This window comes from Prenolepis imparis, unplaced genomic scaffold (genome assembly GCF_030444845.1).
Source record: "Prenolepis imparis isolate NDT839.2.m4 unplaced genomic scaffold, iyPreImpa1.0 SCAF_15, whole genome shotgun sequence".
In the NCBI taxonomy this organism is placed as follows: domain Eukaryota; kingdom Metazoa; phylum Arthropoda; class Insecta; order Hymenoptera; family Formicidae; genus Prenolepis; species Prenolepis imparis.
Window position 1 is genome coordinate 8,442,563 of NW_028141173.1, and position 26,228 is coordinate 8,468,790.

General features: G+C 36.4%; 2 pseudogenes; both read right to left on the reverse strand.

The window, feature by feature from the left end:
• Positions 1–20: 20 nt before the first annotated feature.
• Positions 21–25,755, reverse strand: LOC145946280 (uncharacterized; annotated as a pseudogene).
• LOC145946174 (uncharacterized) lies at positions 16,697–18,946 on the reverse strand (annotated as a pseudogene).
• Positions 25,756–26,228: the final 473 nt, after the last annotated feature.

Consider the following 26,228-nt stretch of genomic DNA (forward strand, 5'->3'; position numbering starts at 1 on the left):
CTCTCGAGGACGCGTCAACATTAAATGGAAAAGGAAACCATACCAACTTTTTTTTCTATCTCACTCCGGTTTGTGTTGGGGTGTTCTTTTAAAACCGTCTCTGTAAAATTATAATATATCATTCATTAATTAAATATATGCACAATAATGAGAATATACACATAACATATAAGTACGGATAAATTATATACCAATGAGAGTTTTAGCCATTTTCATCCCTTGAAAGGCAAATGTTTTTTTCCGCCCTGTCCATGAATAATCACGCGCCAACGCATCCGAAAATATAGTACTCAAAATGTTGCTCACGTGTTTGGTTGCAGTTTTGCCACCAATTCGAACCATAAAGTGTTTCTATCACATAATAAGATATAAATATATATTAATAAGATCATTAATATAATTTGTGAGGCATTTATTTTGTAGAATGACTCGATTAGAGTTGCAGTTTACACAGGCATACAAATGTAAGGGTCGGAAAAAGTATTAATTTCCATTTACATAAGCAACATTTTTACGTCTTATTATTAGAACTTTACTTTTTTAATACCAGTATGCGCGTAAAATTCCTTCTTCTTCTTCTTGGCTTCTTCTCGGAATCCTATATTTTGTGTGTGTGTGTGTGTGTATGTGTGTGTGTGTGTGTGTGGGCGCGCGCGCGCATGTGCGTGCTTCGGTTTTTAGCTGACTATGGTATATCGACTGAAATATTTAAGATATACTCACAAATTGTGTGCAAACAGCATTAGATGATAATTGGCTTTCGAATGCATCTACTGCATTTTTCGATTGAAGATGGAAGTCCGGCAATGCATCTATTTCAATCTGCCTATTTTGTGACAGGTTGCGATTTTCATCTCCCGACCGAGCCACTTGAATAAGGTAGTTAATTTTCTTTTCCAGCTTCAAGAAGCGTTCCTGATGCTCCTGTCGACAATGTTCTGTAACATCAAAATAGCGTGTATAATTATATGCGTATAATATGTATAAGAACGCTGTAAAAGATTGAAGGAAAAGCAGATATTCTTATTACCACAGCAGGAACATTTGGCTATTTTCTTGATATTTTGCAGAGACAAATTGTTGAAGGACACTGAAAGGGGAAAAATAGTAAGCTTTAAAAGTACTATATACAGGGTGTAACTAAACAAATGTATACGAAGCACACCATCAGGTGCAGGACAACAAACTAAATCGAAAAGTCCTGAGCCATTTTTTTATCTGAGCTTTATTTTTTACGCTATAAATTGTTAAAGTTTGCCAATCAGCGCGTGGCTACAACGGAAGGCACCGTAGGCGCCGCCTACTGGGTGGGGAGCGCGGGATCGGAGAGTAGCAAGACAAAGTGGGGCGAAGCGAATGTAGCATGTCTCTGCTCTTTTTTGTACGTTTTGCATAGATCTTAAAATTTGATTATTCTCGATACTCTCGGCAGTGTGGAATATTTAATTTTTCCATCTCGTTAGCTGTCTCCATATTTGTGTTTAGAAATACTTTTTCTTTGACGAGAGAGAAAGGTCACATGAGTTGTAGTCCGGAGATCGAGCAGGCCACGGACTACTGAATCCTACCCATCCTTGAGGAAAATTTTTATCGAAGTAATGTCGGATGATACTTTTGAATAAGATTCATTGAAATTAATATTAAAAGTGGTTCCGATAATTGGACTTAAATATTAAATTTATTTTAAGCGCAAAGTATGATTTTATTTTTAACATATTTAACAAAAAAAAACTTTCTTGATGTATGAAAACATTATAATACATATGTATGTAGTAATGACTACTTTTATTAAGATTTTTAGTCTTGATGTGTGAACATGATATAAAAATTAAGCCCTGAGAGTAAAATACAGTATTGAAACTGAGATAGCGATCTTCACAATTTCGATAGATTCTATTAAACTACGCAATAAAATAATAATTATAAACATTTTTATAATAATAAAATAAAAATAAATAATAATATAAATTATAATAAAATTAAACATATTTATAATAATAAAATAAAAAGTAAATAATAATATAAATATAATAATAAAATAAAAATAAAGATTTGAAAATAAATATTTAATTTATAATAAATATAAATTTATAATAAAAAATAAATTTATAATAAAAATAAATATTTTCATAATAAAAATAATTTTTATGTGTTAACAAAATAATTATTTAACTAAAATTAAAGAAATTGTTCGAAATGAGTTCCTCCCACTTCGATACATATTTCTGCTCTTTTTTGTACGTCTTGCGTAGCTTTTTGTATATGATGATTTTCAATTCTTTGAACAGTGTGGAACACCAATTCTTCCATTTCGTCTGCGGTTTCGATGTTGTTATTTAAAAACACTTTTTCTTTAATCGCTCCCCAAAGATAAAAATCACATGGGTTGAAGTCCGGAGATCGAGCAGGCCACGGAGTTATTGAACCTTTTCCAAACCATCCTTGTGGAAAATTTTCATTAAGATAACGGCGAATGATATCTTTGAATAAGATTCATTGATATTAATACTAAAAGTGATTATATCAATAGATAATTAGACTTAAATAACTTCTAAGTACAAAGTGTATGTTTTTACTTTTAACATATTTAATAAAATTTTCTTTATGAAAACAAATTATACACAATACACATGTATGTAATAAAACTGTTATTAAAATTTTTAGTGTTGATGAAGCACGATATAAAAATTAACCTTTAAGGATAGACTATAATATTGAATCTGAGATAGCAATCCTAACTAATTTTGATAGATTCTTCTAAACTGTATGCAATAAACATTTTTATAGTAAAAATGTCTTACGTGCAGAATGGGCAGGTGCGCCATCATGCATGAATATCATAGCTCGTCTATTTAATGCTACATCTTCCAAATTATTCTCTGCCGGCATTAATAAATCTGGCAGATCATTTCGCAAGAAATTGAGATATTCTTGAGCATTTAAACGTTCTGGTAGTATAAAAGGTCCAATCTAAGCTCAATTAATAAAGTTATATTAATAATAGGAACAATATTAGTAACAAAACAGTAGTATAATTAACGATTACAAATTAGAATTCTATAAAAAAAATGTTTATTGTATTGATTATAAATAAAAAAGATATGTCAAATCGAGAGAGACATTAAGGGCCAGTTTTTCAATAATAGTTTAAACTTATTGTTAGATCGAAGTTTAAACTTTGCGCAGAACACATGTGCACATAGTTTCAACTTCGATCTAATTTTGAACTATTATTGAATAACCGGCCTTAAGAGAGATATTAAAAAATAAGTTCCATTGAAAAAAAAAGATTAAAAAGGACTGAATAAAAATAATTTTAATTCGATTAATTTAAATTTTAATTAAATTATAATCTTAAAATACTTACGATTTGATCTCCCAGCAATCCACACCAAACATTTACGGAATATCGGTATTGAAAAGAACTTGACCTAGTGAGAAATGGATTTCCATGGCTCCAGTAATGATAATTGTGGGTATTAAACATTCCGTTTCTCGTAAATGTACATTCATCAGTATACAAAATCCGACTTCCGTAATTATGTCTCAAATTCATTTGATTTAAATAATATTCAGCAAAATTCACACAAAATGGATAATCTCGTGGAAGTAAATGTTGTACTTTTGTATAGTGATACGAGTGCTGCTCATTTTCTTTAAGCACTCTATAAACACTCATATGCGATACATCAAACTGACGAGCAACAGATCTTGTACTTAATGTGGGATCATTGCGAAAGACAGCCATAACAGCATCTTCCATCACAAGATTGCGTATTTGACGTGGACGACCTCCGTTTCTATTATTCGGTAAAACATTGCCAGTTTCTCGTAGTCGTCGAACAGCACCAGCTATTACATTTGGACTTGGATGATGTCGATTCGGGTATAAATTAGCATATTGCACTGCGGCAGGTGCAGCCTGTTCTCCGTTTATAAAATACAAACGAATCATTTCGTAATAATCTTGTGCGTAATAAACGGGCATGATGAGGATTATTAAATGGTCTGTCACTTATAAAAGATCGTTCACTTATAAAAGCATAACAATGAATAATTGAAATGATCAGAAGATTTTGTTTATAAGAACCTTCGCGCTTGTGCTGTTTTCATACATACAATACATAAAGATGAACATACACACATATGTATGAAAACAAAGCACTAGCGAAGATTCTTTATAAATAACAAATAAAAAATATTAAAGAAAGAAAAAATATAAATCTGATCTTTTTTTTTGAACATTTCAACTATTCGTTGTTACGCCTTTATAAGACTATTTAATAATCTCATGCTCGTTTATTATACATAAGATTATTGCGATATGATTCGTTTATATTTACAAGTAGAGAACAGGCTGCACCTGCGCTCTCTCTCTCTCTCTCTCTCTCTCTCTCTCTCTCTCTCTCTCTCTGCAGTAGAAAATGTTAATTTATATCCGAATTGACATCATCCAAATTTGAACATAATAGTTGATGCTGTTCGACGACTACGAGAAACTGGTAACGTTTTACCGAATAATAGAGATGGAGGTACACAATCTTGTGATGGAAGATGCTATTATAATTGTCTTCCGCAATAATCCCATATTAAATACAAGATCTATTGCTCGTCAGTTTGGTATATCGTATATGATTGTTTACTGAATGCTTAAAGAAAATGAGCTGCATTCGTATTATTATACAAAAGTACAACATTTAGTTCCACGATATTATCAGCCTCACGTGATTTTCGCTGAATATTATTTAAATCTAGTAAAAACCAAATTATAGAAGTCGGATTTTGTATGTCGATAAATGTACATTTACAAGAAACTTTTTAGGAATGTTTAATATCCACATTCTCTTATCATTATCATTACTGCAGCCATCTGGAAATCTATTTCTTACTCGAGAGAGATCTTTTCAACATCGAATTCCGTAAATATTTGGTATGGATTGCCGAGAAATCAAATCGTAAGTAGGTATTTTAAACTGAAATAAAATTAAAATTTAATTGTAATTTAAATTAATTAAATTGAAACTATTTTTATTGGTTCCTTTTTAATCATTTCTCTAATGTAACTTTTTTTATTATCTTTCGTCTGTCTATCGATTTGAATTATTTTTTTATTTAATCAATGCAATAAACATTTTCTTTCTAGAAAAATAATGTGTAATCGTTATATTACTGTTTACTTTTATTACTAGTATTGTTCCTATTGAATTATTTTTCCTATTGATATAAACTTATTGACAGGACTTAGATCGAACTTTTTATATTATCACGCTTGAACTCTCAAAAGTAGTCTCGATTTCTTACAAAATGATCTGCCAGATTTGTTAGTTCCGGCAGAGAATAATTTAGAAGAGGTAACATTAAATAGATGAGCTACGATATTCATACACGATGACGCACTTGCCCATATATCCTAATATATCTTTACTCTTATTTTATTATTATTATATTTATATTATTTTTTTTATTATTATAAAAATGTTTATAATTATTATTTTATTGCGTAGTTTAATAGAATCTATCGAAATTGTGAAGATCGCTATCTCAGTTTCAATACTGTATTTTACTCTCAGGGCTTAATTTTTATATCATGTTCACACATCAAGACTAAAAATCTTAATAAAAGTAGTCATTACTACATACATATGTATTATAATGTTTTCATACATCAAGAAAGTTTTTTTTTGTTAAATATGTTAAAAATAAAATCATACTTTGCGCTTAAAATAAATTTAATATTTAAGTCCAATTATCGGAACCACTTTTAATATTAATTTCAATGAATCTTATTCAAAAGTATTATCCGACATTACTTCGATAAAAATTTTCCTTAAGGATGGGTAGGATTCAGTAGTCCGTGGCCTGCTCGATCTCCGGACTACAACTCATGTGACCTTTCTCTCTCTTCAAAGAAAAAGTATTTCTAAACACAAATATGGAGACAGTTAACGAGATGGAAAAATTAAATATTCCACACTGCCGAGAGTATCGAGAATAATCAAATTTTAAGATCTATGCAAAACGTACAAAAAAGAGCAGAGACATGCTACATTCGCTTCGCCCCACTTTGTCTCGCTACTCTCCCGCGCTCCCCACCCAGTAGGCGGCGCCTACGCTGCCTTCCGTTGTAGCCACGCGCTGATTGGCAAACTTTAACAATTTATAGCGTAAAAAATAAAGCTCAGATAAAAAAATGGCTCAGGACTTTTCGATTTAGTTTGTTGTCCTGCACCTGATGGTGTGCTTCGTATACGTTTGTTTAGTTACACCCTGTATATTCAAAATGTTATTAATAACAGTTTATCCGGGGCTGAATTAAGGGGCCTGAGTCACCACACAGAGAGAAAAAAAAACCTTAACTATATGCTAATAGTGGAAAAAGGGAACTATATAGGTTATTATTAGATTAGTAATTATAGTTAAAATTACAATCTGGAATTACAGTTCTATTAATAATGGAATTACTGATGGTAATTTGAAATTATATTATAGCAATTATCAGGTACCTACTTACAGTAATCGTAAGTTTTTTTCATATTCAATTGTCAATGATACTATTATTAGTTTTAGATAGTACTTCTCTAACTATAATTTCATATATATGTAGTCCCCTAATGGTAAATTTAACTTTTTTTCTCTCTGTGTATCGATTTTTTATTTTCTCTCTGTAATTATATATAATATATATAATATATATATAATATATATAATATATATAATATATATATATAATATATATTATATGCATAAGTTCCGACAGTTCCGACAAAGTTTTAGCTGTTTCGACTGTTATAGCCCGAACTATAACCAGTAGTTATTAGAAATTAGAATTTACTGAATATCTTTATAGAATACTGTAAAACATTTTTGCTTATAAAAGAGCGTTCTCGACAAACGCTCGTCGCGTGAAAACGCTAACGCAGCGAGACACGCGCGAAGCACCGGAAACCGCGAGATGCAAGCGAAGACCTGCGACTTCAACCTGCTTCGCTTGCAGTTAGAACAAAAACGCGTGAATATTACTAACCAATCAGAGACCTGTTTCCAAGGACCTTTCCCGAAAGAAATCCAAGAAACAAAGAGGATATAGGACGGAGAGCCCGCCCGCGAAGGCAGTCTCGAATACAATTCCTAAACATCAAGATGTGGTCGCTAATAAGAATCCGGAACATCAGGACGAGACTCACTAATAAAAAATCTGAATCATTAAGAGAATTACTAATAAACGCTCGTTAGCCAAACATCGAATGTTACGCGACTATATATATATATATATTTAAAGAAAGGTCGAGAAATAAAGTGAAACCAAATTTAATCAGAAATAAGAGTCGATTTAATCAAAAGAAGAGAGTATAGTTTTCCCAACACCCTACGACGTCCCGGTCGACCCGAGGATCCTCATCCTTAATTCGGCGCAACCCCAGTGCCTTGTTCGAGGCACACAACACGACGATTGGCGCATCCTGCAGGTCCTACAGGTCTGACAGTTTTGATGTATGACAGCTCATTCTCTTCGTAAAAAGAGAAGTTGTATGGAACATCGAGCCGTTTTTTTGAAAAAAATTTTTCTTTAAAAGTTACAATTTATAATTAAAATTTTTCATTTTATTAAAAAATATTTACATAATTATAGTTATAACTTTTAAACAAAATTTAAAAAAAATGGCTGGATATTCCATAGATTTACAAAGAGAATAAACTATTACACATCACAATTGATCTTATGGTTAGACCCGTATATACGCCAACCGTCGAAACAGCTAAAATTGTATAACAGTTTATACTTACACATCACAAACGTTTACACAAGAAAAGTATATTCTTAAGAATATTTTTGATGTAGTACTGATAGCAAAAAAATGTATACATATTTCAGAGGAAATTAAAAAAAAATAAATTAAAATGATGGTGACCCAGCCCCCTTAAGCTGCAAAGTATCAAAACTATACATTTCTCAATTGACTGCAATTTCAACAATTTGCCAAACAGAACATAAATAGCTACACCAAATAGCCACATTATCGTAATATTTTATAGTAACACACCTTTGTTTTTGCTCAGGCTTGCCCGTACTTGAACCGGTCCGCGATCCTTGAATGATGTATTTTCATCTAAAATGAGAGTGAGAATTATGTATATATACTGGTTGCAAATAACGTTTTGAAATTATTGTCAATAATGTTATTTGCAATACGTTAACTAAATATAGAAAAAATACCGCATGTTTTCTCGAAGAGTTCATTTTTTTCCAGATCTTCATCTGTATCGGTTGCACATTCTTCAGTTGTCACTATTAAAACAATATTTTCATTATTTATATTGTTGCGCCCCCTCGGATCTGCATCCTCATCCTCGGGATCACTCCGTATACGTTTCCGGAGGATCGTCGTCAAGGGGGTTGTTGATAAACAACCTTCGACTTTCGTTTGTTTTTCCGGCTCCATCTTGAGTCTTGGTCTAGCTGTCAAACCGATTTGACGTGTTACGAGACCTCAGACTATTTTCCCGATTTATTGTATTTCTTCTTCTGCATCTCAAAGTCGTCACTTCATTAAATAACATTCTGTGCTTAACCGTGTCTTGATTTATTTCGCGCGCGAGTGAGAGTGCTTGTGCGAGTGAGATATCTCTTGAGATATCGCAAGAGGCGTCTGGGGAACGCAACATTTTGGGGGCTCGTCCGGGATCAACCGAAAGGATCGCCCGAAAGAAATTCCAACGATGGCACAGAATTCTCCGAAAGCGACGCGATCTCGAATGGCTGCGAAAGACGTCGAGACGGATCCTCTACAAGCTGCGCTTCAAGAGCTCAGAGAGATGCGCGAAGAGCGAGATCGACAGCAGGCTCGTTTCGAGACTCTCCTGAGAGAGAAGGACGACCAGCTACGTCGACTAGAGCAGAGGATTCAAAGAGTTTCTTCACATCAAACACCCAATCAGCTAAGTCCTTCCAATAATAGAGATAGGGCTTGCGGCGATACGCAAAATGATTTTGGGGCTTGCGCGAGTACTGCGAAATCCGCGACAAACGCGAGTGCCGCGATATATGCGATAAACGCGAGTGAAGTGACCGCCGACTTTCGCACGAAAACGGGTTTGAAATTAAAGCCCGACACGTACGACGGGAAAGTTCCGCTGCGGGAGTTCCTCTCCCAATTCCTCCTAATCGCGGTCGCGAATAAATGGGACGACCAAACAAAGACAATCTCTCTCGCCGCGAACCTTAGGGGAAAAGCGCGTACCGTTCTAGAAAACGTCGAGAATTTTGAGGAATTAACTTTTACAGAATTGAAATCAAAACTAGAATTACTTTTTGGAGACGGAAATTTGACTCAAAACTATTACTCACTCTTTACCAATAGGAAACAAAAATACGGGGAAGATTTCGCTTCATTCGGGACCGAATTGGAAAGACTTTCGCGGCTTGCTTACCCCGAATGTCCTTACGAAGTCCGTGATAAGATTGCATGCGCGCAATTCATTTCCGCGTTATCCGACAATTTTGTAAAAAGAACCCTCCAATTAGAAGGAGTGACTTCACTAAATTTGGCTATTGAGAGAGGAAAAGCTATTAAAATAATTCGGGACGAGAATTTTGACAAAAAGAGAGATTACGGAAATAACAGGAATAACGGGAATAAAAGAGATTTTTACGGAAATAAGAAAGAATTCGCGAATAACGGGAATAAGAAAGATTACGGGAATAATAATGGGAATAGTGAAAATAATGCGGGATTTCACAAAAACTATGAAAGACAAAATTATCAAAAAGGAGAGAGGAACCACGCGCGAACGAACCCCGATGAAAAGAAGGAATTTGACTCGAAAAGGAAAGCGCAAGCAAACAATTCTTCTTCAAAAGAATGTTGGTCTTGCGGAAAGACCGGACATTTACGATTCCAGTGCTCTGACGCGAAGGGAAACTGAAATTGGTTGAACTTTTCGGGGAAGGTTCGACTTTTTCGGATGATTCCCCGATTTCAGATTTTGTTGAATGTAGGGTTAGAAGGATCCAAAAGAAAGAATATTTTTCATATTTTGGAAAATTAAACAAAAAAAGTTGTCTCTTTAAAATAGATACAGGCTCTGACGTCTCTTTATTAAATAGTAAACTTGTGGGAGAAGATCTTGAAAAGATTCCAGTAAAAAATATTAATTTAAAGTGTCCAAATGGAGGAAAAATTTTAATTGATTTTTTAGTGAAAATAAAAATTGAAATTGGAAATTATTCAATTGAAATTCCCTTATTTATTGCTGACATCAATGATCAATGCATTCTTGGAGTTGACTTCCTTAAAATACTTAATTTGAATAATGTATTTAATAAAGTTTTTGATGAATTCACGAATAATGAAGAACTAAAGAATTATCAATGTTCAAGAATTAAAGATTTTTCTAAAAAAATTCCATCTATCTTAAATGATCTTTTTGAAAAGAGTTCAATTGAGTTACAAGAATCCCAAAAAGAAATTTTTATTAATTTTCTAAATAAGTTTCAAGATCTATTCTCCTGCGATATTGTTGCCGGGAATTGCGATGTTTTCGAACATTTTATAAATGTGAAAGACTCTCTCCCCATAAAACAGGCACCCCGTAGGATTCCTTTACAGATTTGCCCGACTCATACTCCAAGGAGAGGATCTGGAAGTATGGCAAAAGGATCAAGAGGAAGATCCTAATATTGCCATTATCATTCAAGGAAAAAGAGAAGGAAGACGTCCGCCTCGTTCTGAATTGGTGACTCACGATATTTCCGCTCAAATTTACTGGACATATTGGGACGCATTAGTTCTTCAAAATGAAATCCTTTACAAGAAGTGGGAAGCCCCGAATTTGAAGTCTAGTTTTCTTCAGTTAATTGTTCCTTGGAAACGAGTGAAAGAGATTCTCGAAGAAGTACATGACTCTCCATCCGGAGGTCATTTCGGAATGAACAAAACCTTAGAAAAGGTTCGAAAACGTTTTTATTGGGCAACTTATAAGCAAGACATAGAAAATTGGTGCAAGTCTTGCAAAGTTTGCGTTTCAAAAAAGACCCCACAGGAAAAGGAAAATCTCCCATGCAGATATATAATGTCGGAAATCCATTCGAGAGGATTCAGATGGATATTTTAGGCCCACTTCCTATCACTTCTTCAGGAAATAAATATGTGATTGTCATCATTGATTGCTTCACCAAATGGGTAGAAGCTTTTCCCCTGAAGAATATTAGAGCAAAAACGGTTGCAGAAATCTTCGTCAATGAATTTATTTCAAGACATGGAGTACCTTTAGAGGTACATACCGACCAAGGGAAGAATTTTGAATCCAAACTTTTTGCCGAATTAATGGAACTTCTTGGAATTAGGAAAACACGGACTACCCCGTTACATCCTCAGTCTGATGGTCAAGTCGAACGACAACATCAAACTATAATAAACTATTTAGCGAAGTATATTTCACAGAATCAAAAGGATTGGGATCGGTGGATCCCCATGTTTCTTCTGGCCTATAGATCTTCGAAGCACGAAACTACTAGAATGACTCCTGCGGAATTATATTTCGCTCGAGATTTAAGACTTCCAGTGGATTTGTTACGAGGGAACCTTCCTAGGACAGAGGAGGGAGAATCTTCTTCTTCAATTGAGAATTTCGCCAGTATTCTTAGAGAAAAATTAGATGAAATTCATTCCGAAGTTAAAGGAAAGATGGATACAAAATCTTCTCGAGTAAAGAGTTGGTATGATAGGGGAGTTAGGAAGATTCTATTTCAGGAGGGAGAGAGAGTCTGGTTTTACAACCCCCGAAAAATTAAAGGAAAAGCTCCCAAATTGCAGAGCAATTGGGAGGGACCTTTCTTTATAGTGAAGAAATTCAACGATGTGGTGTATTGTATTCAGAAGACACCCAGACATCGGAAAAAAGTGGTTCACGCGGATAGAATAGCTCCATTTATAGATAGAAATGTTGTTAATTGTTAGTTAGGTCAGAGCCTGAATAAAATTGTTAGGGAGTAGGGAGATGTGTGTGTATGAGTTTGTGTGTGTGTGTGTGTGAGTGTATGTATATTTTCATTTTAGAATTCTTACTGCGAAAAATGTTTTTCTTTTCTAGTTGAAGATCTTCAAGATCTTCAAGGTTTGTCTGAGTCTTCGGTACGGGAGGATTCTCCAAGGAAGTTCCTGTGGCTGAGACTCATCGGAAACAGCTGACATCTTTCAAAAGGAGACTTCCCATTCGTTTTGTTCTAAGGGTCGTTTGAATCTTCAATTAAGAAGACCGTCTCATCTTCAGCTGGATAGTCATTTGATTCTTCAATTAAGAAGACTGTCTTGCCCACGGTTTTTTTGATCCGTGGTTTCTCCCGTGGGACGTAGGGCAAATGCCGAGGCAGGGACTTGGGGAGTCCTCGAGGGACGATGGGTCCACGGATGTTACCTCCCCCCCCTTGTCTGAAGATTCAACGTTCTTCGATTTTCTCCGGAAGACGCTTAAGCGAGAACAACAGAACAACAGCGAAGAGGGCAGAAATTTTCACCTCAGCGGGTGTGAAGAAGAGTCTGGCCAACTTTTCTTCGAAGACATCGTTCGAGTATGGAGAGGAAGAGGGCGAAGCCCGGTAACCTGTAGCAGCAGCTCAGGGAGGGCAGGATTCGTCCGGACGAAGAAGACGCAAGATTGGGACCAGACGTTTCGCTCGACCACCCACAGCAGCAGCTTGGGAAGAGCAGGAGAATCGTCGGTGCCCTGGAATCAGCGTCAGTCCTGGGTCTTTAGTAGTCTCCATGTTGGATTGTCGTCCCGACATGAAGGAGGGGGGTAGTGTTGCGCCCCCTCGGATCTGCATCCTCATCCTCGGGATCACCCCGTATACGTTTCCGGAGGATCGTCGTCAAGGGGGTTGTTGATAAACAACCTCCGACTTTCGTTTGTTTTTCCGGCTCCATTTTGAGTCTTGGTCTAGCTGTCAAACCGATTTGACGTGTTACGAGACCTCAGACTATTTTCCCGATTTATTGTATTTCTTCTTCTGCATCTCAAAGTCGTCACTTCATTAAATAACATTCTGTGCTTAACCGTGTCTTGATTTATTTCGCGTGCGAGTGAGAGTGCTTGTGCGAGTGAGATATCTCTTGAGATATCGCAAGAGGCGTCTGGGGAACGCAACAATATACATATAACATATCTTACACAAATAAATATATCGCTCCTGATGGCCATAAAAAATTGATGAACTTGAAAAATAAATAACGTTCCCGTTAAAATAAAAAGTAAAATTACCAGATTCGTTGGCGGAGTAATCCTTGTCGCTGGACTCATTATTTGAATCTGTGAAAAAAGATTTTTCACTATACTACACCTATAATCACATTGAGACATTGACACGCATATGCAAGCATGCATGCATGTGTGTTAATAGTGGTCAAAAGATGTGCATTATTTACAAACGTCGGTACATAAATCAATTTGTTTCTGCAATTTTAATTAGTTATTTGTTTTTTTAAACCATGTTTATATTGAGAAAAATTTATATTTAATTTTTATTTTAAAACTTCAGCATGACTCTTAAAATTATTTTCATTTAAATTTTAAAATTATAGAATCGTGAATTATATAAAAATAATAAAAGTACAGATGATAAGTAGTTACAAAAATATAAGATTACAAAATAACAACAAAATAATACAAGGAGAGTGAAACGGTAATATGGATTTCAATTGGAATAAACAAAAGATTCAGAAAGCACATCAATTGAAATAATATGAATGTAATAATATGAATGTAAAATATAATGAAATAATATTAAAAGATTATCAGTACGAGAGTACTATTCAAAAGTTAATAAAAACAAATATAGGAATGTTGTTGAAATGTCAAAATTTAGATATAATGATGGAATTTAAATATATTATAATATGTAATAATTGTAATATTAAAATAGTGGTTGAAAACATTTTGTTGTATGATATATACTTATGCAATATGTATGCACGTGAAAACTTTTACATAAAGGCAAAGTGGAGAATAAATTAGTATTTTACCTAATTGTTTAGACGTTTTCTTCTTGTTTGTATCATTTATATAGCCTGACGAAGGCAGAGTCTTCAGTTTTTGCTTCTTGCGTTTATCTGAAAAAAATATAAATACTTCATAGTCAACCAATATTTGAACAAGAATATGTTCACTTTATTAACTAATTACGTAATTACCAATTACGATATTAATATTTTATATAAAAGAATTATAACAAGTATTTCTATATATAACAATTTGATCGATGTCGCGAACGCACAGGTATACATATGCACTAAAAAAAGAGTTTGATTTATATTAAAAAACGTGTATTTGAATAAGACAAAAGAAATATTACGACAATTATGGCTTATTTATAGTTCCAAATTGGGAATTGCATATTATTATATGCTATGAAATTATATAATAATTGCTAGAACAAAATATATTTATTTGTAGCTAATAAATATTTTTCTTGTCATATTTCAAGTACACATTTCTTAATTTTTAATTTTTTTCTGAGCGTTTCATAGTTCAGGAATATAAGGACTAAGAATTATGTATGTAAGGAACTGGATAAAAATAAGGATATATAGAAGGATACCTGAGCCACTACTTTCATTATCGCTACTTTCATTTGAAAGAACTTTGCGAGATTTCGTGATTACTCTTTTTCCTACGAGTTTTGGTGTCGTACTAATAATAACGTTCTCATCTGCCGTCGACCACTCTACGGAATCCTTCTCTGCTTGTTTCGCAATAGTATATGTCTCTACATAATTATATAACAAAGTATAAAATGTTTACAACAATATAAATGTACGAGAAGTGTATATATGTTCATTCCACATGGTTCATCAATTTTTTAATCTCTGTCTTACGAATAATGGTAATCGATTTATGTTATTAATTGTTGCCAATCGACAAATAAATCGATCGATAATACATAATAATGCAAACTTCTTGACCCTCATCGATGAAATAAAACATTGAAGTTAAATTTCTCGGCGGAGACGGTCTATAGTTACACTATTATTGCCCATATAGATATCATTGGCAATTAAAATTTATTGACCGTAATACACATAACGTAATATATTTTATTTGTACTCCTAATAATGCGCGATATGCATTAATTAATTTTAACCCAAATGGTTGTCGTAAAAATCCAATTTTCTTTCATATTTCTCTACTGCTGTAAAAACCCTAATAAATTATTGAAAAATGACAATCGAACAAATTTAAGAAAAAATAATGGCAAAAAGGCATGTTCATCTGGATCGGGATTGAAACTCGGATCTTTTCAATATCGCGTCGAATGCTTAACATTTCTCAATGTGTGTCATTTTTCAATGATCATATCAGACTTGATTCAATGAAAATCGTTCATCGATGTATCGGGTTGGACCAGATTAGATCTATCGTGATCTTTTCTATTTTTACTCGGGAGTAAATGCTGTTGAAGAAATAGTTTTTTGTAACAATATATAGAAATCGATTTACCATATAGTCCCCACAATTTGTGAAAGGGATGCATGATCCAGTGGTCTTCGTACGGTGTACATTTAGCAATCGCTTTTGGTAAATTGATGGTTTTTGGTGGCCACCAACACATACGTTCTTTTTCTCGTACCCATGAAGCCGGCACCGCAGCGCAAGAATTCTCAAAAAAAAGTACTACATACATCTGAAACGTTATATGATAATTAGAACATGATTAGAACAATATGATCGTGCAAGTTTATGTTTTTAATGTAATATTATAACTAAAACAATTCCTTTTACCTTCATAAATGAACTGTTTTATTAATAACTAGCGTTTCGGACCGCGCTTCGCGCGGTCCTCAAAGCCTGCATCTTGCATCTTTATAAAAAATATTTATAATTTTTTATTCAATTTATTTAATATTTTTTTATTTATTATGTAACAGAGAAAATTAGGTGTTCTATCTTTTTGACCGCGAATTATTTCTACATTTATGGATTGTTTTTCGTGAAACAGGTACCAAAATGTTTCTAATGTTACGGGGATGGATTTTATGTGATTTTGTTTACATAAATGTTTCCATAAAAAATATGTGTATGTTTGTGTTTGTTTGAGGAAGCTGTTTTCGTTAAAAAAATTGTTTTCAGATTTCTATGCCAATGTGCGTATGTGTGTGTGTGGGTCTCAAAGCCTTAATATAACCCTTTTTTTAAATTTTTATAATTTTAATACGTACAAATATTATATAGATATATTAAACATAGCCTCCTCTATGATATAAGAAAAAAAAAATAAAAACTTTAAACAAACCACATACCAGCCATCCACGAAAAATTTGCTTAATTTTACTACCAATTTCTTGAAAATCTATCAATAAATTTGTTAGAGCGTGAGTGGATGCGTAGGTGGATGCGTGAGTGGGATGAAAATAAAAAAAAAACCATCTAGTAGTCATCTCCGAAAAATTTGCGAAATTTTGGTACCAATTTCGCGAAAATCGGTCCACAAATGCGGAAGGAGTTCGCGGTCAGACAGACAGACATACAGACGGACGGTGCTTATATATATAGATGACCTATATATTTATTTCATCATATGACTGTATAAACATTACGTTAGCTATATATAAGAACAGTAATTGTAAATAATTTCTCTGAACTAAATTTTAAATTTATATTATTTATATAAATAATATAATTCAATTTATAATATATTAAAACATTATTGATTGTGATTGCAATGGAGTAGAGGCATCACGACGAATTCGTCGCCAACAGGAATGCGAAATGCCTTGTCTTTGATATATTTAATGGGCCATACGCGCACGTCTGAAAGGTCTTTGACAAGATAAATGTTTAAATTTACAGATTCGCATGGGTAGTGTGTGAGTAAAGCCTTATGATGAAAACATTGACCTATGGCAACAGGTTCGTTATTTTTGTATGCAAAATGTTGCATTATGATAATACTTCCGTCTTCTAAGAAACCACAATTATCGCTGTTACGAAGGTTGAAAGTGAAGTTCGAAAATAATAGTTTAGAATGTGGTCTCGTACAAGAGAATTGTAATTCTTGTTCAGGAAGTAGATTTGCCATATACGGAAAGTGAACATTATTCTCTCGGGATGGATCTATATTCTCTTTATACTCGGAAATTCTACGATGAATTTGTTGCAATGGAGATTGAGATTTTCTTATCATTTTCTTCAGTTTTTGCATATAATTTTCAAACGGGAATGCACTAAATGTGTCCAGAGAACCATATGTCAGAACATCATTAGAAAGGTGAATTAAATTGTGAACATTGTAGATCAAATTTTCTTCCCCGTACAGCGTTTTGAATTCCCGAACAAAGTATTTTAAGAGATTTCGCGCGTATTGATTATTGCGAAAACAGTCTACAGGATGGCACAGAATTCTCATAGCGCAATTGAATGCATTAAAATGAATATAATGATCCAATGGCAAAATTGTTCTTAATGCTGCTGGTCCTATATACAACAAAAAAAGCCGGAATTCTGTTGCTTTCCAGTGCTCAAACTCTTTCAAACTCCTGGATTTCCTTTGAAATTCTTCTGGTATCCATGTTGACAAAGTCACTAAAAAGTTTGATAATTGTTCGATCTTCACTGCTGTTAGTCTGCAATCTCGTCGTCCACGCAACCACAATACGAGCAATTTTTTCATTACCCCTAAACAACATAAATGCATATAGTCTAGGGGAAATTGCGTCACCATTTTCAAATCAATTAATTCAAATGGAGAGTTTCCAACATGATGTTCTTCGTAAGTTCTCCGGCGGAAATTATCATCAGTCCGTTTTAAACTGTCCATATCCGTGAAAAGAACTCGATTGTGTAAATATTCGCCTTCTTGGATGCATAACCCACAACCAAAATGTGCATTATGACTTTTCACGCATTTTACATACGATCGAGCTGGGGTATCGCAGATTAATGCGTTTATTACAACCTTATAATGTTTTCCTACATATTGAAATCCTTCTTCAATTAGTTTTTTGCTTTCAGTAATAAAATCCTTCAAATATTCGCTAACTGAAGAAGGTTTCGCATTCCCGTGATAAACACCTATAACAATAATTATGCATGCGTACCGCATTCATTTCAATAGCTATAGTACATTAGGGTAAAGCAGTGAAAACCGCTAAATATCTCCGATCGATTAACAAGAATGCAAAAAAGCTGCCTATCGCAAACTTTATGTTTATGTATTTTACATACATATAAAAAATTATTATGAAATATGTTATGAATTTTTTTGTTAGAGGATCTACATATGCTTTCAAACAGTTTTTCAGAATATTATAACATAAAAATAAAGTTAATTGTTAATAAAAATTGATATTAACGAATGAAATATTAACAAACCTTCGAGAATAAATAATTCTTATAATTCTCATTGTCAGAATAAATAAGAAAATAATTAATTCTGAATTCTTAGAATTAATAAAAAAATAAAGTAAAATTTTCCAAATGTGTGTTTTTTTTATCAAAAGTATAAGTTAATGAAAGGGCGAAAGTCTAAAGAATACGAATACTTTTGAGACAATATCGTAAAATTTTTCTCTCCTATTTATCATGAAAAATTTTAAAATATTTTTTACTGTTACATTTTTGTCGAAAAAGTTCTCGCATTCAGTAAGCTACAAATTAGCATTCAGTAGCTACAAATTGTCTTCTTGGGTTCTTGGAGCTCATTTGAAGCGCAAAACAAACCCGCAAATCATATTACTGAGAGGGATCATTTTAGTCTCTCGGAGCACTGGAAAATGTTATTTTACAGAAAAATGCTTTCCTTAAATTATTGGGGTTCTTAATAGGAAACAACAAAATAACTATCTGCACTCTTGCTAAACAATCGAAAAACTTTCGTGTTTTTCGCTCCATCCTCCAATGCATTAAAAAATAAATAAGAAAATAAAAGAAAAAACCTATGACAAATGGATTCCATTTAATAACTGTATTGCTGATTTTCCCAAGAATAGGCCATAACTGACTTCTTGAACTTTTTGCTATAGGTAATCCATCAATTCCAATGTCTATATAAATTTTATCGAGAATTCCCGAATGATCCATATGGCTTCTCAATTCATCCGTAATGCCTTTTAATAAACCGTAATGAAAATAATTTCCCGGCGTAACCTTCCGTATTATAGTCTTTCGAGGAGTGCACAATAAAGTGCATGCATCCTTCGGTAATTGTTCCACGGGTAAATAAATTTTTAATATTATCAGCTGTAGGGCGGTGGATGGAAATCCTCCGAATAATTATATTTGTCAGGAAAGGTCGGGATTGTCAACGTATTAATTAAATATCTTTACGATATTAATATATGTTTATTGCGTGTTCGGTATAGAATATATGTAGATGCCTCGTTAACGGCAAAAGATGTGTCGCTTCCTTTATATCGCTGATTTCTTATCGTTGTATCTCTGCTGTATTCTCGGAGCTTGGAAAAAGAGAGCGTTCCCCGAAAATCAACGCGTTTTATACGTAAGGTCCTTAAACCTTCCCCACCCCGAACCGACGGACCAATTAGACTTATTTAATAGAATCGGGGTAGAGGTGGATATCTCGTCACTTCTCCTGAGGAAGACAATATCCTCAAGGAGATACAGTTCTCAAAATAAACGGACGCAAAAATAAATAATACGAGGACATACAGAGATACAAAGTCGAATAACATAATACTGCCGGTTAAAGACTCGATCTATCTCTCGCGAGAATTATATAAAATGCCTACAGCTCGGCCATTCTGACTTTTGACCGACCCGGTCAAATAAGCGCTTTCTTTACAGAGTTCCATGCTAGTCAAAATATAAGATTATAAATACAAATAATTATTAGACACGTATATACGGACGCATCTGATCCGGCGCGAATATTCCTGTGTAGGGCCGCTGAGTCAGCTGAAACCCGTCAACGTCGGTGACAACAAAATGATCATAGTCTAAGACTTTTTTAACAACATACGGGCCCTTATACTTTGGTATCAATTTTTTATTTATGCCGGCCGCGGTTTCTACATTGCGTATTTCCACATAATCGCCGACGCTGTATCTTCGAGCAGCTTTTCTTCTTAAATTATATCGCTCGGCGCCTTTTCGCTGCGCTTCGTCTATTTTTTCGCACGCTTTTTCTCGGAGCAGATCAAAATTTCGCTCCGCGTCGCTATCCTTCTCTATCATTTCTCGAAGAGAATCGTTCATATCACCCCGCTGCTCTCGACCGAATAACAAGCGGGCTGGAGTTTCGCCGGTCGTTCGACAAACAGTATTGTTTAAGGAAAACTCCACCCGTTCTAACACACGGTCCCATTTAAATGGCGTTTCACTTAACTTTGCCAGCATTGGGGTGATTACTCTATTATATCGCTCGACCTGTCCGTTCGCTCGCGGTGTACTAACGGCCGTCAACACATGTTCGATAGTTTCGTTTTTTAAATATTCCTCGAATACCTCGGACGTGAAGCAAGTCCCCCTGTCAGAGATCAAACGTTTCGGTTTACTATACGAACGAAAGTATCCGCCAAGGTGCCTCAATACTTCCTCCGTCTTCGTGGTTTTGCAAGGGTAAAGTTTTAAAAACTTAGTGAATGCATCCACTATCACGAATAAATATCGGTAGCCCTGTCCGGTCTTTTCTAACAGGCCCATATGATCGATATGCACGGTTGCAAATGGCAAATTTTCTTTCGGTAAACTATGTAAGTACCCTTCCGCCTTCCCACTAGACGGAGAGAATTCAATGCATTTTAGACAATTATCTATGTACTCTCGTACCTTTTCTCGCATTCGAGGAAACCAATAAACTTTCGCGACACTCTCGATTACTTTATCGATCCCTACATGACCGAGGTCATCGTGACACGTCCGAATTACGTTCGATTCCATAGTACGCGGCACATAAAAAAGCAATTTTTTATTTCGGTCTTTACGGTACACCAAACCGTCTCGCAACTCAAAGTATTTCACATCACCTTTCTCGAGTTTTTTTTTGTATCTCCCGGATCTCGGCATCGCGATCCTGGCAGACGGATAATGTTCTTTCAAACGTACTGCCCTCGAGCACAAGTACACTGTGGCAACGACTAAGCGCGTCAACGTGACTCATTCGCTTTCCCGGACGGTGAATGATCTCATAATTATAATTCTGCAGGAATAAAGCCCAGCGCGAGATCCGAGGATTTACGTCTTTTTATTAAGAGTCAATCGGAAACTGTCGCAATCCGTAATAATCCTAAATTTTCGTCCCGCAAGATATATGTGAAATCTTTTTAGAGCGTACACAGCCGCAAGACATTCCAGCTCGAAGCTGTGATATTTCGATTCGGCGGGTGTGGTTCGTTGGCTCCAAAACGAAATTGGACGCCATGAATTATCGCTTTGTTTCTGCAGTAAAATACCGCCGAATCCGCTCGCACTCGCATCGCAGTGCAGCTCGGTCTCCGCCTGCGGCGAATAAATCGCGAGAACCGGCCTACTGGATAGATGACGCTTGAGCGTCTCGAACGCCGCGTTTTCCAGAACCTCAAATTTAAATCTCGCGTCCTTTCTTATTAAATCATATAGAGGTTTCGCTAACAAAGAGAAATTAGGGATAAACCGACGAAAATAACTAGCCAACCCAACAAACCTGTGTACGTCTTTGGCGTTACGCGGCACCGGATACTCAATAACGGAAGTAATGTTTTCGTCGCTCGGCCGAATACCGCACCGGCTCACGCAATAACCTAAATATTTGATTTCTGTTTGGGCAAAGTGACACTTATCGAGCTTGAACTTTAATTGATTCTTACTCGCCGCCTCAAAAACTCTCGACAATATTTCGATATGCTCGTCTGTATCTTTTGTCGCGATCAGTAGGTCGTCAAGATAAATCAATATTTTGTTTTCGCGGATCAGCGACTCGAAAACCGTATGCACGAAACGCTGAAAGATGCGCGGAGCGTTAGCCAAACCGAATGGCATCCGTAAATACTCGAACTGCCCAAGCGGTGTCACGAACGAAGTATACTTCACGGACGATTCGTGCATTTTCACGTGATGGAATCCGTCTTTTAGATCTAAAATTGAAAAGTACACCTTGCCCTGCAGGCGATCAATATTGTCGTCGATCAGCTCGGTCGGAAAATTATCGCGTACGGTGATCTTATTTAAGTCGCGATAATCCACGCACAACCGGCAACTACCGTCTTTTTTTCTTACAAGAACAATCGGACTCGCGTACGGGGAGCTACTCGGGCGAATTATCGATCTTTTCAGTAAATCGTCCAGAATCTCGCGCAATATTTCTTTGTCCGCAAAAGACAGTCTACGCGGTCGCGAGCTTATGGGTTGCTCATGCTTAAGCGCGATAATCATCTCAAACTCGGATGCATTTTCCTCTCTTTGCATCTTCTCTAGATAACGCGATTTGTATGCTTCGCGAATTCGCGCCGACACATCCCCGCCGACCGCCGGATTGATCTTTATTTCGTCGCGCGCACGAACAAAACCATCGCCGCAGTCGATATGCATTAGCGAGTCAATCGCACGCGTTTCCTCGGCGCCTGTTATTTTAATTGTTTCACCGAAGGTGACGTGCAGCTGCGGACAACTTAAAAAATCTCTCCCGAGGAGAACATCGAATGCCATCGTGTCGTTGGGTACTACATAAAATTTTAATTCGACCTGCACGCCGCCAATTTCTAATCGCCCGAAAAATACGCCACTGACCTTCAGCCGCGAGCCGTTGATCCCGCAAAACGGGCGCTCGTTTTTCTCGTCGCAATTTGACTCGCACGGAATCACGTCGCTGCGCACCAAACTAATAGGCGATCCCGAATCGATCATCGCGTCAACCACGTACACACAACTATCGCTCTCGGGTGTGATTCTTACGCGCACCATGTAAGGCTTAGGCAGATCAACCGGATTTACGATATGTGTCGTAGCGGCACGCGCAACGTTTTTATTAGGCGCTTCCGACGTCGAAACTTGGCTACGCTTGGAGCATTCCCTTGCTATATGCTCCATCGAACCGCACACGTAACACGCTCTTTTCGCTGTCGCCCGCTTGCACTGCGCCGCGATGTGCCCCGCCTCATGGCACCGGTAACACTTTTTCACCCCGCCGGCCGTCGGTGTCTCCGTCTTCCTGCCGCCGGCGTTCCTCGATCCGTCCTTCCTCGTCTTAGGCTCGCCCGCTCTCCCTCCTTCAGGCTGAATCTTCTCGAATGCCCTCAATAAATCGATCCCCGCTCGGCAATTTAACATGCGGGCTTGGTTTCGCAGTTGTTGATCCGTCACTCCCTCGATTATATAATCCAGGATCTCGTCCTCGGCAATAGGCACTCGGTTGGCCAGAATCATTTTATCGTGGTAATAGTCACAAAATGATTCGCCTCTTCTCCACAACCGGGACTCGAATTCCCGTCTCATGGCCAATTTGCCTGGCCGCAGATCAAACATTCGCTCCATTTCGCTGAGCAATTCTTCCACGCCCAGCACAAGGTACTCGGCCCTCGAGTAAAACCATGATAGCGCGCGTCCTTTTAATCGCGAGCTAACCAGTATCCGTGTTGAATTTTCATCCAAGCTGTATGTGTGCCGCAATAGCTGTAGTTGCTGCCTCCATCGCCAAAAGGTATTGTCGGCTCCGTCAAATTCTGGCAGTAGCTCTCGGATGTTTCTGACACCACCCGAAGCTAACGTAACGCTGCCCTCCGATGCTGCGCTTCTCGTCGCGGGAGAGTTCCTCAGGATCTCCAACTCTCGCCGCATTAACAGTTGCTCTCTCTCCCAGCACTCCTTCTCTCGTCTTAGCAGCTCCAATTCCTGCCTCATTCCGCCAAGGCGCTCCTCCATGACAGGGGCCGTCGATCTCCTTTCCCCCAGCACCCGTGCCTCACCGCTCGCCGCCGGCGCCTTGACCTCGCCGTCCTCCTCCGTCGGCTGACGCACGCCCCCGGGACCCGGGTCGGCTCCTTGCTGGGCACCCCTCCGCGCCGTCTCTAGCTCGCCCCATACGTTCGGATTATACTCGTCTAATCGTTTTATTAATTCGATTTTAGTTCCGCTCGTGGGTAGTCCCCGTTGGCGGAGAGCCTCCTTTAACTCGACCACGGTCATATCGTTTCCCGATTCCATTTTCGAGCGTCTATCCGAAACCGAAAATCAAACGACACACCGCCGCACCGACGCGCTCACGCAAAAACTAATGTTCGCACAAAATCTTTTGAAGCGCGGAAGTTCTCGATACCCGACGGGAATCAATATATATATATATCACGCACTCTGCGTTCCCGACGCCTCGCTCCGAAAAATAACGGCTTACCTTGCTAAGCCTCCCGATAATAGGAGCTGTGACCTTCGAATCCCACTTCTGATAACTGTAGGGCGGTGGATGGAAATCCTCCGAATAATTATATTTGTCAGGAAAGGTTGGGATTGTCAACGTATTAATTAAATATCTTTACGATATTAATATATGTTTATTGCGTGTTCGGTATAGAATATATGTAGATGCCTCGTTAACGGCAAAAGATGTGTCGCTTCCTTTATATCGCTGATTTCTTATCGTTGTATCTCTGCTGTATTCTCGGAGCTTGGAAAAAGAGAGCGTTCCCCGAAAATCAACGCGTTTTATACGTAAGGTCCTTAAATCTTCCCCACCCCGAACCGACGGACCAATTAGACTTATTTAATAGAATCGGGGTAGAGGTGGATATCTCGTCACTTCTCCTGAGGAAGACAATATCCTCAAGGAGATACAGCTCTCAAAATAAACGGACGCAAAAATAAATAATACAAGGACATACAGAGACACAAAGTCGAATAACATAATACTGCCGGTTAAAGACTCGATCTATCTCTCGCGAGAATTATATAAAATGCCTACACAGCAAAGCCGATAAAGCCACATGGCTTATTCCAAATACTAGTGCCCAATCGCACAGTTTTGCGGCTAAATTTTCTTTGTTACCAATATCAATAACATTTTCCTCATCTATATCCATATTGATATCGTTATCTTCTATCTCATTCATTTTTTCTTGTGAAGAAGTTGCAGATGTTTCTCCAATACTCTCATTCTCAGATTCTTCCGCGACTAATTCGTCTTCGACATTACTTTCAACATTAACGTCATGATTTGTTACGTCGACCTCAGATAAAGAAGCAGCATTGTCAACATGTGCTACGGCAGCGAGTCGTCTACGTTGCTGTCTCTTAGACAATTGCAAAAAAGGTTTACGCTCGTCCATTTCTTCTACAAAATGTTGCAATGAAACAAAATATATTACAGTACATCAATTAAAAATACGAATAATGAGAAACGATTATTTTGTATACTCTTATTCTTATCGACTTATATTATAAAGAGCAACTCTCGATCGTATGTGAAAATGCTGAAACTTTAAATGAATGATATTTATTGAATGACGACAAGAATGAAAATTGTTACAAAAGTACGTTCTCAATCATTATCATACATTACACATAAATATCAATATTTCATATCAATTAAAAAATTTTGTGCATAACTTTTTTCAATTATGATTTTTATTGTCCATGGAAACAGCAAATAATCGTCTGTTAAGAGTATTTTCTACGCCACATTTTTATCGACAACACAGTGCAAATGTGTAAAGCTCTCTAACCTTAAAAAAACTAACAATGATAAAAATATTACGTAGTTATAATATAATACTTACTTTTTGAAAACACCTGTCTGCTAAATTCTTGATGCACCGTCTTGTGGTCTCACACAGGTCAAATATATTTTATTAAACTAAATTAAGTAATCGACCGAATATCCATGCACCGTGATGTAAACAAAATGCTCTCGCGGTTCGCGGTATTGCGAAATGGCGGCGGCGGAATCGAAGATATATATATATATATATATATATATCTCATATATGTGTATATGGCAGGCGAATTATTAGGGCCTATCCAGACAAACTTGCATAATCGCATAAACATATATATATATATATATATATATATATATATATGCATAAGGAAGTTGATGATTAGTCTATTTCTTTATGCATTTAATTGCTTATGAACCAATCAATTTCCCTTATGCATATGTTTATGCAATTATCAAGTTAGTCTGGATAGGCCCTGAATAAAGTTATCAAACAACGTAATTTTTATTCTATAAAAATCTTACAGTCGAATTTGGTAAGCTCCCCGGGAGCTCAGCAAAATGAACTCCCTGGGAGCTTATTTTGTCGAATTTGGTA